Below are 18,419 nucleotides of genomic sequence, written 5' to 3' on the forward strand. Positions count from 1 at the left end.
AGGAATGAAAAAACAAATGATGCAGATGGAAATGAACAATAGCAGCACATGGTGAGGTTGTGGACCTCATAGTTTACAAAAATGTTGTTTAGTAACAATAACAAAACAGGTTGAAATCACTGTCGAAAATCATCCTTGTAGAAACCCATCACATTAAATTGGTCAGGAGGGGAGCGGAAGCAAACATTTTTGAGAAACTAAGCCTGATATAACATGCAGGCGAAAAGCCTGTGACAAGGAAAAAACACCAATGAAATTTAAAGTTTTAGAAACAGCAGCATGCTCAATATCTTTTCAATCTAGCGGTCCCTTTCTTGATTATTGTTTCATAATGTTGGCTGGTGTTTTGCTTTATTATAAAGGGTCGGAAGGGCCGCGATATAAAATTGAGAAGCTGTGTTAGGTAGAAGACAGATGCATAGTAAACTGTAAGTGATCTAGTGGAAACCGTCAATGAAGTTCTAATCTGTAATGGAAAAATGAGGTTGTGTGAGAAACGTGGGGTGATAAGTAAAACGTGTAGAATGGGTGTAAAGAAAGCTTAAACTTATGGTGTTTAGCAGATGGTTGTCCTCTCAAATGGCCTGGCCTTCTCAAAGTAACGGTCTCGTTCGCGTGATCGAGTCTATTGTTGGTTCAACTGTGTTTGTTAGGATGGAAGGAGCGGAGGGGGAAGGGGTGGTCCAGGGCTGGTGTGAGGAGGGGGGAGTGGTGGTGAGTTGGAGAGATGGAGGTGGGGTTTGTTTGTGTTACGGAAATTCTGACAAATATATGGAATGAATGTTTCAAGTAGAATGTTCTTTTTCTCGCTGACTTCATTTAAATTGTGAGAGGGGTTCATAAACTGATCTAAATCGATCTGGATGCTCTTGAGAACGTTGAGCAAGGTGCCTTTTTGCTCATAATGCAAGATCTTGAGGTCTTTATCTATTGAAGTGTATTCGTGGCTGGATGCTTTATGATGTTCACTCATAGCTGAGAAAAGATTATATTTGAGAGCGTTGCGATGTTCGGCATATCTTATGACCTGTTTGTCCAATATAGCTGGAATTACAGGATTGGCATTTTAATTTGTAAACTTCAGAGTTCAAATATTTGTTGTTAATGTTGTTATAGTTATTATTGACAGTGTGTGGATTGAAAAATGAGTTTGGAGTTGGTGTGGGAGGTTCTATAAGCTATTTTGATGTTGTGTTCCTTAAAAATATTAGAAATTTGGTAAATGTTACTATTATTGAAAGTGAATGTGGAAAACTTTTCTTTAGAGCGGAATCTTTTTCTAGGGTAGTCTTGGGTCTGCTTTTATCTGTTGATTCTGCTGACGAAGGTTCTACTGAAACCATTGTGTTCTGCAATATTGTAAACTGTATTAATTTCTTTTTTGTAATTCTTGTAATAACTTCAGTTTTTGATTTATGTGTCCTCACGAAAGGAATTCAACTTCTTTTCACTCCCGCCCCCCAAGATGGTTTCCCCCTCCCAAAATGTGTTTTTCTTTGTTTTTAAAGGAGATCCAAATACCAATTTTCACGTCTGTAACAACCTTAGTTTTTATTAGATGTCTGTATTCTCATACAATTAAGTCAATTAATTTTCCAATTATTCACCGCCCCCCCCCCCCACTTCACTGGATTTTCCGGGAATGCGCGTTTCTGTACTTTTAAAGCAGATTCCAAATATCAAATTTCACATCTATAACATCTTCATTTTTGAGATATCAGTAGCCTAATTAAAAGAAATCAACACCATTTTCAGTCTCTTTTACCCCCCCCCCCCCAACTCCATCCAAGTGGTATTTCCGAAAACTAAAAATACACGTTTCTTTATTTTTAATAGAGATAAAAAATACCATTTTTCACTTCTGTAACGTTAAGTTTTTGAGATATACTGTAGAAATTCTCATTTTAAAATTTCACCCCTTTTTAGCTCCCCTTAAGTGGAGTTTCCAAAAACAAATCACCTATGTTTCTTTACATTTACAGAAAATTCTAAATACTCACTTTTTACGTCTGTAACATTTTACGTTTCTCAGATATTCTGTAGATATAGTCTTTCAAAAAATTCACCCCAATTTGTCACTCCTGTTTAACCGCCATTAATTGGATTTTGCAAAAACAAAAAAATATGTGTTTCTTTATTTTTAAAGGAGATCCCATATACAAATTTTCAGTTCTGTAGTATATTCAGTTTCCAAGATATAAGTATCCTCATTAAAGGCATTCAACCCATCCCAAATAAAAAAATATGTGTTCCTTTATTTTTAAAGGAGATTATAAATACCAGTTTTTTACATCTATCAACTTTAAAAGTTTTGAGATATAGATACACTCATTTTAAAAATTCACCCCCTTTTCAACCCCCCATTAATTGGATTTTAGAAAAACAAAAAGTACGTGTTTCTTTATTTTTAAAGGAGATCCCAAACACCAATTTTCAGGCCTGTAATATTTTCAGTTTCTGAGATATAAGTATCCTAATTAAAGGCATTCAACCCCTTTTTCCACCCCTTTTCACCCTTCCTATTGGGATTTTCCAAAAACAAAAGAATACGTATTCCTTTATTTTAAATGAAGATTCTAAATACCAATTTTTACATCTGTAAACTTTAAAAGTTTTGAGATATAGATGCACTCATTTTAAAAATTCACCCCCCTTTTCACTCTCCCATTAGTTGGATTTTCCAAAAACAAAAAAATTTGTGTTTCTTTATTTTTAAAAGATATCAAAAGTACCAATTTTCAGGTCTGTAATATCATCAGTTTCTGAGATATAAGTACCGGTATCCTGACTAAAGGCATTCAACCCCTTTCTTTTTTACCCTTTTTCACCCCTCCTATTGGGATTTTCTGAAAAAAAAAAAATACGTGTTTCCTTATTTTCAAAGAAGATTCTAAATACCAATTTTTTCATCAGTAAACTTTTAAAATTTTGAGATATAGATCACTCATTTTAAAATTTCATCCCCCTTTTCACCCCCTTAGCGATATCCAAAAATCCTCCCTTCGCGAGCACCTACATCTTATTATGAATATATCCCCAAAATTTCATTTCTTTACGTCCAGTAGTTTTGGCTCGGCGATGATGAATCAGTCAGTCAGTCAGGACAAGTTACTTTATTATATAGATTACAACATAGGTGGTTGGTTCTTGATATTAAAAGATATTACAATAAAGATAAAAATCAGACATAGTTTTTAACAGTATTCATAAGTCATTCTCAATCAGGTACCTGTTCTATTCCTAAGGTAAAAAATGGCTGATGATGCCTACTATTGATGGGCGAAACATGTACCATCCAATGTATTAATTTTATGTTAACATTTTAACAATTGTCAAAAGGAGTGTTGTTAAAAACTTGAGGAAAGTTGAGTATTGGTAATGGTTGTTGGTTCTTGAAGTTAATAAATATTGATTTTCATTTATATGCTTATAAATTTTGAAGAGTTTTTATATGGCCTGGGTCTTTTAAAGATGATAATATTGGTTGGAATGCTGGTGCCGTAGGCTATATTGAAGTTTGTGTAGACATTATTAGGCCATCTTCTATGATGTAGTATTTGCGGGAAGAGTTTGTGATGGGTGTGGCTCTTTGTTGTTGAACGTGTTGAGGTGAGCGTACTAGTTGAAAGGGAACATTGTTGTCAATCGGTGGGTAGCCAAGTGAGTGATGAAATTCCCTTTAACTTATGTTGAGGGCTTTAGAGCAACTGGCAGTCGCCGACCTCTTGCTTCACATGTAATAGTTGTTTAACAATCTCCAATCCATTTTACAAAGACATAGTTTTTAACAGTATTCATAAGTCATTCTCAATCAGGTACCTGATCTATTTCTAAGGTAAAAAATGGCCTATGATGCCTACTATTGATGGACGAAACATGTACCATCCAATGTATTAATTTTATGTTAACATTTTAATAAGGACAAAGTCCTGAATTTTAAGATTGTATTGTATTGAATAGGTGGAAGAACATTATAAACATACTAGTGTTATTTAATACATACCACTTAGTCGAGCAGCTCGTCTCCTTTCTCCGAAGTCTTCCCAGCCCAAACTTTGCAACATTTTTGTAACGCTACTCTTTTGTCGGAAATCGCCCAGAAAAAAACCAGCTGCTTTTCTTTGGATTATTTTCAGTTCTTGAATCAGGTAATCCTGGTGAGGGTCCCATACACTGGAACCTTACTCTAGTTGGGGTCTTACCAGAGATTTATATGCCCTCTCCTTTACATACTTACTACAACCCCTAAACACCCTCATAACCATGTGCAGAGATTTGTAACCTTCATTTACAATCCCATTTATGTGATTACCCCAATGAAGATCTTTCCTTATATTAACACCTTGATACAATGATCCCCGAAAGGAACTTTCACCCCATCAACGCAGTAATTAAAACTGAGAGGACTTTTCCTATTTGTGAAACTCACAACCTGACTTTTAACCCCGTTTATCAACATACTATTGCCTGCTGTCCATCTCACAACATTATCGAGGTCACGTTGCAGTTGCTCACAATCTTGTAACTTATTTATTACTCTATACAAAAAAACATCATCTGCAAAAAGCCTTACCTCTGATTCTACTTGTTTACTTATATCATTTATATATAAGAAAACATAAAGGTCCAATAACACTGCCTTGAGGAATTCCCCTCTTAATTATTACAGGGTCAGATAAAGCTTTGCATATTCTAATTTTCCGAGATCTATATTTTAGAAATATAGCAACCCATTCAGTCATTCTTTTGTCTAGTCCAATTGAACTCATTTTTGCCAGTAGTCTCCAATGATCCACCCTAATCAAATGCTTTAGACAGGTCAATCGCAATACAGTCATTTGTCCTCCTGAATCCAAGATAACTGCTAAATCTTGCTGGAATCCTACAAGTTGAGCTGCAATGGAATAACCTTTCCTAAAACCGAACTACCTTCTATTGAACCAGTTATTAATTTCACAAACATGTCTAATATAATCAGAAAGAATGCCTTCCCAAAGCTTACATACAATGCATGTCAAACTTACTGGCCTGTAATTTTCAGCTTTATGTCTATCACCCTTTCCTTTATACACAGGGGGTACTATATCAACTCTCCATTCATTTGGTATAGCTCCTTTGACCACACAATAATCAAATAAGTACTACAGGTATGGCACTATATCCCAACCCATTGTCTTTAGTATATCCCCAGAAATCTTATCAATTCCAGCCGCTTTTCTATTTATCGACTTTTGTATCTTATTGTAAATGTCAATGTTATCAAATGTAAATTTTAATACTTCTTTAGCATTTAGTCTCCTCCTCTATCTGTATAGGACATTATACTTGTAACCAACAATCTTTACATACTGCTGACTGAATACTTCTGCCTTTTGAAGATCCTCACATACACACTCCCCTTGTTCATAAATTATTCTTGGAATGTCCTTTTTGGAACCTGTTTCTGCCTTAAAATACCTACACATACCCTTCCATTTTTCACTAAAATTTGTATGAGTGCCAATTATGCTTGCCATCATGTTATCCTTGGCTGCCTTCTTTGCTAGATTCAATTTCCTAGAAGGCCTAGGTTCCTTCGATTTCTCCTTACTTCCACAGCCATTTCTAACTTTATTTCTTTCCAGTCTGCACCTCCTTCTTAGTCTTTTTATTTCTCTATTATAATAAGGTGGGTCTTTACCATTCCTTACCACCTTTAAAGGTACAAACCTGTTTTCGCATTCCTCAACAACTGCTTTAAACCCATCCCAGAGTCTGTTTACATTTTTATTTACCGTTTTCCACCGATCATAGTTACTTTTTAGAAACTGCCTCATGCCTGCTTTATCAGCCATATGGTACTGCCTAATAGTCCTACCTTTAAGACCTTTTTATCACATTTATTTTTAACTATGACAAAAACAGCTTCATGATCACTAATACATCTATTACTTCAGTTTCTCTATAGATCTCATCTGGTTTTATCAGCACCACATCCAGGATATTTTTCCCTCTAGTTGGTTCCATCACTTTCTGAATCAGCTGTCCTTCCCATTTTAACTTATTTGCCATTTGTTGGTCATGCTTCCTGTCGTTTGCATTTCCTTCCCAATTGACATCTGCTAAATTCAGATCTCCTGCTACAATCACATTCCTTTCCATGTCGTTTCCCACATAGCTGATTATCTTATCAAATAATTCTGAATCATGTCAGCGCTACCCTTTCTCGGTCTATACACTCCAAAGATATCAAGTTGCCTATTATCTTGAGAAATGAGCCTTACACCTAAAATTTCATGTGTGTTATCTTTAACTTTTTCGTAGCTTACAAATTCTTCTTTCACCAGAATGAATACTCCCCCTCTCACCATTCCTATCCTATCTCTACGATACAAACTCTAGTTCCGTGAGACAATTTCTGCATCCATTATATCATTTCTCAGGCATGATTCAACACCTATTACAATATTTGGTAAATATATATCTATTAAATAACTTAATTCTATTCCTTTCTTTACAATACTTCTACAGTTCAACACTAACATTTTTATGTCATCCCTACTTGATTTCCAGTTCCCTGTTCCCTTATCACCGCTCCCCAGGCCACCCCTTTTCCCTGAATGTACCCCCCTATTACCCTTCCAAACAAATTTCATAACTTATACGTACGACTGTGGTTTAAGCGAAGGCCATCTGAGCGCATTAGGATCTAGAAATTTCACTCCCAGTTTCCCACATATCCACTCCATAGTCTCATTTAAATCCCCAATCACCCTCCAGTCAGTATCCCTCCTACACAGTATTTTACTGATAACAATCTCCGCTTCCTTAACTTCACCCGTGCTGCATTTACCAGATCCCAAACATCTCCAGCTATGTTGGTACTTATATCAGCTTGCCTTACGTTGTTGGTACCAACGTGAAACATTACCACCTCCTCCTTCTCCTGTTCCCCCTCTTCTACTTTCCTCAACTTCTGCCTCAACCTAATTCCTGGATAACACTCTACCCTAGTTCCCTTTCCTCCACACACTTTCCCCACATGTCTAACGATGGAATCCCTCATGACCAGAGCCTTAACCCTGCCCACCTCATTTGATCTCCTCTCCTGGTCAGTCCTATCTTTCCTGATTGCTGCAGAAGCTACTTCCTCCTCCCTTTTCTCCTTCCCATTACCCTGTTCCACCTGTCTTTTCCTATCCTCTACTCTACATTTCCCTTTCCTTCCTTTTCCCTTCCTCCTACTTCCACACATCTCAGCAACAGTTCCCTGTTCCTCATCTTCCCTCTGTTGTTCTACCTGAAGTGACTCGTACCGATTTTGCACAGACACCTGTCCTGAATTCTGATCCTGAATAGAGCCCTTAGCCTGCAATCTCCTTCCCCTTAGAACATTAGACCACCTGTCTTCTACAACTCCCCATTTCCTTCTCCTCCCTCTTGCACACCTACTTGAACCTGTACACTGTTTGAAGGAGTCCTATCTTCTTTCCTGTCTTCTGTAAGAATCCTAATTATCTCCCTCAAACTCTTCAACTCGTCCCTGGAGGATCATGGCATTTCTGTCAAAAAAGTGATCAAAATATCTCGATTCTGGACTTTTTGAGCCAACTCTTTCTGGGATGTAAAGAACCTGGTGAACACCATGCCATTGATTTTCACTTGGTCCCTGGGTTGAGATCAAACAGCACCAGCTCTCATTGCCTATGATGATGTTTTTTTAGAAATTATGGATCTCGGTCACACGTGTCAATGAAATCTCCAGCAATTTCCATCCGTGTTACCTTCTGCTAATCAGTCAATGTGCACGGTATAAATGCAGGAGAGATCCTCTACTTATCCAAATTATTGTAATGATGGTGTTCATACCATCCTTGCTAATCCCCAGTTCCTCTGCTATCCTTCTCAGAGACAGTCAACGATTTTGTGCCAGCATCTGACGCACTTACTCAATGTTTTCTGCACTTCTACTTGTCTATGGTTGACCTGCATGTGGCGTCATCAAGATTTTCCCTCCCCCCCCCCAGTTTGTAACAAAACTTGATGTTTATGCATTCCTCCAATGCACAATATGAGTCTTCCAGGCACTATGAGTAGCTGCAGCCGACTAACCTCTTTCAGCTTGTGCCACACCAAATGCTCTTTTGCTTCATTGCTCTAGCTGTCATATTATTTTATTTCCTAGAGGCTATATACCATATGTTTGTTGTTCCAATATTGTAACTTTCTTGGACTTCACAATTACTTCTTCCCTAATTTGACAGATGGTGCCACCATGCCACTTTGATACTCCAAGATATTTCTTTCTACCCTATCATTTTTCTTTTATTATCTCTTTGAAAAGGAGAGGAGTTTTTAACAAAAAGGTGAGATGGTCTTACGAACTGTGTATCATGTGGTACAAATGGTTTTTGAAAGATATGCAAACCTTGCCTTACTTAATTCTCTGTTCTGACTTTATGTTCCAGATCACTTAATGTGTATGGAATCTGACCCCAGGTTCAAAACACTCTCAGCCCAGCGCTCAAGCAGAGCACATCACGGAGAACCAAGCATTAGCCGAGCCAACACCCTGCAGTAGCCAGCTCGCCTTCCGTCAAGCTCCTCAAGCTCCCGTACTGGCTGTCAGCCAATCACAGGGCAGAACCGAAGCTCCGAGCATACAGCGAGCCAGCACCCCGCTGGAAGACAGCTTGCTCCCGCCAAGAGACTCCCCAAGCTTCCCCTGACAGCAGCCATCTTGAAATTTCCAGCGCGGTCCGACCGTTTGATATAGTCAACCAGGACCTTCTGCGGTCGCCGCCAGACATCCAGCTACAGCAGACCAGAGCGGTCCGCCTGCCTTGTGCGGGCACACTAAAGAAGACAGAGCATTTGTCAGAGCCTGTAAACCCCGTATACACAGGCACAGAGCAATTGTCAGAGCCCTCAGTGTGGTTACCGGTTCGGAACTTGTCCCGTTGCGATACGGCAAAACTATACCTGTTCTGACCGTACCCACTGAGCGAGCGCCCTTACGCCGGTCCTCAACAGAGTTTGACCCAACCAGTGCTTCACCTTACCTTCTATTCACTCTATATACCATGAACCAAACACAAGACTGGCAAACTTATGTAGACTCCATCCTACAAGCCTGGCAAGCCATATCTGATATGGCTGCCAGCCTACCAGCTCCGCAAAACACTTTTTCACTAAAAGAAGCAATTCTTACTCAAACTCAATACACTCCAACTCCATCAGCAGTACAATACACCCCTAGTCCACTCAGACATCACTCTCCATCCTACTCCCCCGCCTCACCTGATTCATCACCCCTCCCACCCCTCCTACAATCACCACAGGAAGAAGAAGAAGACAGCGACAGAAATGAGGAAGAAGGAGGAGAAGAAAAACTAAACATCACGGACAACCACTCAGAATATATCGACTACACAGATCCTCTCTTCTGTCTACGTGGGAACACCACCTTCCCAGTATCCCCAAAATGCCACGTGCTTATCTTCAACCTTAGAGATCCAGACCCGGTCCCACTGACAAGGAAAACGATCATTACCAGCCTTATGCCCATCTTTGCTGAGCACATTGCAGTCATCAAGGAGTCACATAATAATCTACTTTTGGTAACTCCATATCGAAATTCCTCCATCCATAACATTCTGGAAGCACTCGAAAAGACCAATATTCCAACGCCCATCATTATCAATCCTATGAATAACAATCAGCAAATAATTCTTCCAACAAAAACTGTACATCAATCCACTCAGACTGAACTCTTCTCCGCCACCACATCTCAAATGCAACCAGCAGTACAACCAGCAACTCAGGCGACCACGCCCAAAAACCGAAAGGAAAACCAGCACCCCACCAAAGAAAACCAAGATGCCAACTGCACGAGAAGAAAACCTAAGATAAAATATACCCAGACCGATCGCTTCTACCTTACTGCAAATACCATGTCACAAACCACTCCATCCATCCAGCACCAAGAATCTCAAGCAACTCCAAACACACAAGATAAATCTCACTAAGCATATCCTGCAGCCTCAGACATCCAAGCCCAAACTATACCTGTCCCTCCCCCCCTACCACCCCCCCATAGAACCGACAAATCAATCCAATCAACCAGTACCACCATCCACTCACAAAATAAACAAACCTCAGCTCGCGCACATCAGCCCTCAAATCAAAATCAAACAAACCGTACCAATACGCCTCTTCCTCCTGCACCACATTTCAAATCCAAACCCAAACCTCGCCCACCTCATCCTTCCCTAACCAGTCTCTGCTATAACTGTCTAAAACTTAACCATCATGCAGCCACATGCAAAAACAAGACTAGATGCAACTGCTGTGGTAGTCCTCACCACCACCATGACTGCAAAGTACCACGCGACCAGGCGACCTGCGCTAACTGCCACGGAAACCACGCAGCATCTTTCCCTGGTTGCCCATACTTCGAAACAGCCATAAAACAGAACATCACAAAAACACGCATACAAAACCTCAGCCAGTCTCATCAAAACAGAAAACCATCTGCCCACCTTTACTTACTACCACCACCTCCCAAGCTAATACACACAACAATAGCCTACTCCTCCTTATACTTAACCTACTCCAAAACCACCTCCAAGAAACTCAGAGCCCCCTCGGTGGATTGAGTAGCCGAGACCCTGAAAAACCAAACCAGTAACCCCCCCGCCAAGTAAAGCAAGAAACACCAAGTACATCCTCACTTCCTTACTCTATCAGCCTTCTAAAATCTTCTGCCTTCACAAATCTTGAAAACACCATTTAAGATGAAGCACTGGTTCTCGGAGATGAGGCGGTGCACATAACGACATGCTGCCCATTAAAAATGCTGTTTTTCAAAATTACACCCGCAAACTCACATAAACGCAAGTGTCACAGTTTGCAAATGTGTAGTCACTGCATATTATTACCAGATAAATGCCCATTACCTCACTAAAAGGTAATTTCTGGGCATGGTTGGTGTTTGGATGGGTGACCGTCCAACACCGGCCGCATATCTGAAACACTTACTACTGTGTCAGCCATACTCTAAGTGAATAGACAGACGGCCTTCTCAACCACCACTAAAACTCTACAATTGTAGAATATTCATTAGTGACAGTTAAGCAACATACGGCATGGTCAACCCCTGGATGGGTGACCAATGCCTGCAAGTTCATTCACTCCAAAATACTTCTCTAATTGCTTCAATTTTCACTAAAACAATCATTACTATACTAAATTCAACAAATGGCTTATTTTACCTTATAAATTATTCCCCCTAAACAGCTAGGTGAGGAGCGTAATAACGCACCGGTACTAGCACAAACTAACCAAACTCCTCCCGGCGGGAGGAGGGGGCTTAAATTCAGAGATGGGTCCCAGGTTCAAAATCACTCGGCACAGTACAGCAACTCACTCCGACTCCACTACCACCCACACAGCCTCAATCCACCCCCAGCCCGCTCAGGCACTACTCTCCGTCCTACTCCCTCGCCTCCCCCCCAGTACTCACCCCCTCCACCACTCATCCAACCCACCCCACGCGCAGCCGGCAACAGCGGCAGCTCCGAAGAAGAAGAACCAGCACCTAGCAACGAAGAAGTCAACTATTCAGTCCCACTCTTCTGTGTTCGTGGGAACACCACCTTCCCAGTCTCTCAGAAGTGCATTGTTATTATCTTCAATCTTACAAATCCCGACCCGGTACCTATGACCAGGAAGACTATTATCAGCTCCCTCATGCCCATCTTCGATGAGCACATAGCGGTTATCGAGGAATCTCACTGGTCACCCCTCGACGTAACAAATCATTACATTCAAAAACAAAGGTAAGGTTATCCACCTGTTCAATACTACTTACAATGTGTTATCATTAAAATGTCACATTTTATTATTCCATTTGGTGGGTACCGGTTTCGGCACTATATAATGCCATCATCAGCCCAAGATTTAAGCAAGCAAGGACACTTAATAAAATACATATATATGTACATAGATAGCTAGGCAATGATAGTCGCGTTACACCATAAAACATTTGACCAAGTAATATCTCTAAAAACATATTAAAATTCTGAAATTCTGGAATTCTAGATTTAAGATAAAGAGTTTTTTGTTTGTACAATTCAGTATATTCTTATCACCGAGTAATGTTAATTAGTGATTTCTATGTATAGAGCTACAATAGCTGCCAAGTTATGTAAGATCTTTTTTTCTTTTTTACCATCTATATAGTTAAATGACGATTATTCTATTGCTCTTGAACACCATATAGAGTCCTTGAGAACGTTCTATCATGTAAGATTGAATCCTATATACATAATTATCACATTTTAGAGTATTACTGTACAGTATAAAATAGAGAGAAGACCATTATACATTCAATGCAAATAAAAAGTAGTTCCTCTCGGTAAAACTCAGATAGCCATTGTAAACTGGTCAGATGTTTAGAGCAGGAGGACAGCTTGTTCTTAGTGTTCTTAGTGTAAATATCAGTAAGATTCCAACAACATAATAAAAGTATTGATATCAGAATTCAGGACAGGTGCCTGTGAGAAATCGGCACGAGTCACGGCAGGTATAACAACAGAAGGAAGATGAGGAACAGCGAACTGTTGCTGAGAAGTGTGGAAGTAGGAGGAAGGGAAAAGGAAGGAAAGGGAAATGTAGAGTAGAGGATAGGAAAAGACAGGTGGAACAGGGTCATGGGAAGGAGAAAAGGGAGGAGGAAGTAGCTTCTGCAGCAATCGAGAAAGATAGGGCTGACCAGGAGGGGAGGAGATCAAATGAGGTGGGCAGGGTTAAGGCTCTGGTCATGAGGGATTCCATCTTAGTACTATTTTATCCTACTATGCTCTAATAGATACACATGGAAGATACACACACAAAGATACACAAGAATATAGCAGGCAAGATACTATCTAAATATACCTTATTTACACAACGATTCTCAACTGAAATGTGGTTATATGACTTTTACAGCGGGTGGATTACTATTATTTTCCCTAGTACGCAGGACGGAGAGTAAAAGTGTCCTTAAATGCTGAAAAATAAGACGTTGTCTACAATTATTTCTGTCAAAACTACGCTAGGGACTTGAACTGCATTATTATTGGGATATAGGAATAGGAATTTGATTATTAACTTTTACTCGATGAATAAATGAAGGTGCGAAGTCTACAAATTATTGAAAATACAGTAATCAGCTGATTCATGTATTTGATTACTCAGCAACAGTATTCCCTTTGATCTCGTTGGAATGCAGCAAACAATTGTCAACAATCCAAAGACTGTTGAGTAATTATCCAGTGAAATACCGTGTATTTCTTTAACTTGACAGGCGTATCGTGTTATTTAATTGAATAAATGATAACCTTCCTGATAGTTTAAACAAATATCTACACGAAATACTGGAAAAGCTGCAGAAGTTACAACTCCATACAATAATCTGACTTTGTAAGTATTATATCAAGGAACCTACAGATATTAAAAAATAATTTTTGAAAAAGAGTTAATATTATTACTTAAACCTAAATTCAAAACAAAGTACACCTACTTAACCTAGAAAGCGTAATCTACTGAACACCAACTGAACTACTTGTTATAAAATTCAAATAAATATCACTACTCCCAATTTCTACCAACAACCATTAAACACCAATATCAAATAAAATAAAATAAAATAAAATAAAATAAAATAAAATAAAATAAAATAAAATAAAATAAAATAAAATCAAATAAAATAAAATAAAATCAAATCAAAATCTCTTTATTTGCAAATGAGGTGTCTACCTCGGTGGCAAATGGTACACTAAAATACATTAATGTCAAGCACTAAATTTTAAATTAACGAGAGATGAAGAAAATTTTCCTAGAATACAATATTATACAATTTACGCTAATAATTTGTTCTATTAAACACATACATCATCCTTAATAAATTTATATTGTTTACAAAATTCTACTTATAATATCTTACAAACATAGTCAACTCATATACAGTATGTGAAATTACTTCTAATAATAATATACAACTGGTATAAGATTAAAATTAACATTGAATTTATTTACATATTTATATTTTACCCATTTTGGAACCTAAGTAGCATAACGACCTGCTGCGTCTTAACCAGAGCCCCTTTTGCCACCACTTTTCAGAGTTCCTGAAGGGCCTTCACAGCTACCGGGCCCAGGGCCCTCGAAGTCCCCACTGTACTTCACCCCTACAGGCAGTCCCCTACTTGGGCTGTCCAAACTCCATAGACCAGGGGATGGAATTAATTTAATCACACACATTTTTTATTTACAATATCCTGCACTGGTCGAATGCCCTCGAACATTTCATTTATTTTCTCTGTTGTTTATTCTCTTCTTGAATATCTGTACAGATTTTGGAAAAGGATAACACTACCCCTGGTAAACTGTTCCACTCCTTCACGCCCTTCCCAATGAATGAAAACTTACCCCAATCGCTTCTGCTAAAATTCCTTCTAATTTTGTACTTGTGGTCAGTTCTACCAATATAATTATTTTCCAACTGAAGCCTCTCACGGATATCTCTCCATGCTTCTTCTCCTGTATAGGCTCTATATAATCCTATAAGTCTAGTTTTCTCCCTTCTCTTACTTAAAGGTTCCCAACCAAGTTCCTTTAACATTTCTGATACACTACTCTTTCTCCGGAAATCCCCTGTTACAAACCTTGCAGCTTTCCTCTGCACACCGTCTAGTTCTTTTATTAGGTATTCTTGGTGAGGATCCCAAACACTGTTTGCATATTCCAATAATGGACGAACCATACTTAGGTAACTTTTTTCTTTTAATTCTTTGTTGCATCCTTTAAGTAGCCTCATTATGACATGTAACGATCTGTATGCTTTCCCAACAATGTCATCAACATGATCCTTCCAGTGCAAATTACTTTCAAATCTCACACCTAAGTATTTGCATTTGCCATCTTCCTATTTTTGACAAGTATGAAAAATGTAATAAACAACTCTAAATAGATCACACACACACACACAAGATTAAACAATTTCAATAGGTTTTAACTACTTTATCACTACGATAATGCAAGAGCACTCTCAACAGCTGACCGTTCACAAGTGCATCCAAGCATACCTGCCGACTTTTAGAAACAAAAAATAGGAAAAATTGTTTAATTCTTGGATTTCATCACATATATTGTGCCAAGGTCTAGGTGAAAAAAGGACAGTATAGAAGACAGACATTTGTACAGTTACAATGTGAATTGACCATTAAATTTAAAATCTTAAACTAAGAAAACACAAAAATGGTTACAAAAAAATGTACTTTATCATTCTCATTTATGACATATATACACGAATAATAATATTTATATCACACCGATACACACAACAAAATGCATAATAGTTCCCTCTAAAATTAACAGAAATTTAATTTTATAGGTATTCCTGAACACTTGGAGGTAACGTTTGTTATATTTGTTCGCCATAACATGAAGACAAAATACCAGAAACTGTCACCAACACAATTACCTGAAATACATGCAACTCATTAAAATTATGAAGTAAGAATGAACACAAATGCTCTGAAATATGCAAAACTACCACATACAAAACAGATCAATGTGTCTCATACATTAACATACAACTCTGACAGGGGGAAAAACACAGAACAAGTCAAAAATAGGAAGAAGTAAGAATAAATTGGAAAACTGGAAGATGAGTTAAAGATGGATTTCTGGGTAAATCGGAAGGGTTGGCAAGTATGAAAAATGTAATCAATGTTGCCACACTGGACATCCGAATAATGTTTATTACATGTTAGGGTATGTAGTCTGACATGCCACCTAAACTGTGTCATAGGTTCACCATCCCTAACCTAGAGGGACAAACAACTTTGGGTACATGAAGAAAAAGACAGGAGATCCTCCAACATCCACCCTATTCACCAGACATGAGTACCTGCTGTTTCTCAAACTAAAGGAACCACTCCAAGGGAAGCGTTTCCATACACGCCATCATGTAGCATTGATTCTCCTGGTCAACGCAAGAATTTTTTTAAAGAAGGAAGCCATACTTTTCAGTGTCGACTCAGTTAAATGTAACTTGAGGGCTTTTCAGTCTGTCAAACACACAAGTTGAATATAAATATTACAGTATAACATACCTGTAAAAAACACAATTGAACAAAGAATAAAAATTATATTATAATTTATCACAAAAACAACATCTTAAAGGAACACTTAATAATAATAATAATAATAATAATAATAATAATAATAATAATAATAATAATAATAATAATAATAATAATAATAATAATAATAATAATAATAACAAATTGCCTCTGTGGCTCAGACGGCAGCGCGTTGGCGTCTTACCACTGGATACTGTGGTTCAAATCCCGATCACTCCATGTGAGATTTGTGCTGGACAAAGCAGAGGCGGGACAGGTTTTTCTCCGGGTACTCCGGTTTTCCCTGTCGTCTTTCATTCCAGCAACACTCTCCATTATCATTTCATAGCATTTATCAGTCATTCACAAATCACTTTGGGAGTGGCGACCCCATCGTACCAATAGCCTATATATGCTTCATTCATCTCATCCCTGACCCGGTCAAAGACTGGAAAACAGGTTGTAGGTTTTCATTTAACTAATAATAACAACAACAATAACAACATCTAACCAAGGATGAATACACCAATAGATCAATATCCTTGAACGCCAAGTTCAGACACTACCGCACAGTCATTTGTCGGAGGCCCTATATGCAATGGAGTGCCTTTAAGTGAATACAGAAGACTGCAAACCCACAAGCTCTATTTCCACGTAGAAAAAGATAACTGATATTATACAGAATAGAAGGATTGCTTTCTACGGTGATGTGACAAGAATGAGCCCTGAAAGATCAACCGAGCGGATCTTCTTCTATTTTCAAGATAAGAAGACAAGGGGACCTGGTTAAGTGAGGTAGAAGAAAGATCCACAAGAGGTGGGCATCACACATGATGATATACTGGAGCGCAACCCATAAGAAGAAACTTCAAGACCACAAGCTTTCCAAGAAAAGCCAAAGTCGAAAACAGGGAAGGTATGGACCGAAGAAAGAAAGGAACAACACCAGCAATGAATGCAGGAGTACTGGGCAAACGATAACGCCCAGGGAATGAGACTGTTGAAATGATATGGTCCTTAATTGGCCAAAACAACATGAACGAATAAATGAATGAATGAATAATAAAAATGATAGCAACAATGATAATATTAAGGGAACACTAGGTGTACAGTACCTGAAGGGGAAGTGCAGTGTGTCACTTACCTGAGCAGGGTGAGGGGAGGTGTGATGTAATGAGGATCAGCAGACTGGCAGTAGGTTTGGATTCGAGTCGACAAAAGAGCAACGATTTTTTTAAACGCCTCGCATTGTATGCTGGAGTGGAGACAAGGCAGGAAGTTCCAGATTTCTATTTCATAACTGCTTAGATAGAAATAAACATAAATATTTCCAAATACTGAGTGTGACTTGATAGAATCTGATGATGTTCTTTTAAGAACAAAACATGTCATTCTTTGTCTAATAGGGTGTATTTTTAATCCTTGTCAATAGCAGTTTTTTTTTTTTTTTTTTTTTTACAGTTATGTTATAGCGTAATATTTATAATGAAGTTGTGTATTCGACAGACTGAAAAGCTTTTAGGTTACATTTAAAAAAGTAATCTCTCTTAATGTTTTGTCTGGCCTAATTAAATCTGATAGTAGGAATAATTTACCTTTGAGGGTGGCAATTCCAGTCCAAATAGGTTGCAATGAAAATAACAATAAATATGGAGCCTCGGAAACTGAAAGGCACACAGTAAGTACTCAATGGAATTGAAGGAGCTGTAAAATGTGGTGACCATTATCAAAACCCAGAATTATAAATGACATAATGAAATTTAGTCAAAAGCAAAAGGTATGTTCAACGTTGCCAAATTGCAGTGATCAGATGAGAACTCACCACATGGTGCAAAGAAAAACCCATCATGAACAATCGCTTGATTATTATATAATGTTTATCCAAACTGACTGTAAGAGACCGTATTACACCTGCCATTTCTCCTTCCCCTAGCTGTTAACTAACTAATTCTAATCTTAGCAGGTGAGTTGGCAGTGCGGTTAGGGGTGTGCAGCTGTGAGCTTGCATCCGAGAGATAGAGGGTTCGAATCCCACTATTAACAGCCCTGAAGATGGTTTTCCGTGGTTTCCCATTTTCACACCGGGCAAATGCTGGGGCTGCACATTAATTAAGGCCATGGCCACTTTCTTCACATTCCTAGGCCTTTCCAATCCCACTGTTGCCAAAAGACCTATCTGTGTCAGTTCGACGTAAAACAAACAGTAAAAGAAAAAAATTCTATACTTTCAAGTATATTGTGAAGATATACACTGGCCACTCAGGAATGGAG

General features: G+C 38.4%; 1 protein-coding gene across 5 annotated transcripts in view; it reads right to left on the reverse strand.

The window, feature by feature from the left end:
* Nucleotides 1–18,419, reverse strand: part of LOC136875446 (uncharacterized) — a 65,406-nt gene that overhangs the window by 5,835 nt on the left and 41,152 nt on the right. The window lies entirely within an intron of this gene.

This window comes from Anabrus simplex, chromosome 6 (genome assembly GCF_040414725.1).
Source record: "Anabrus simplex isolate iqAnaSimp1 chromosome 6, ASM4041472v1, whole genome shotgun sequence".
Taxonomy (NCBI): Eukaryota; Metazoa; Arthropoda; class Insecta; order Orthoptera; family Tettigoniidae; genus Anabrus; species Anabrus simplex.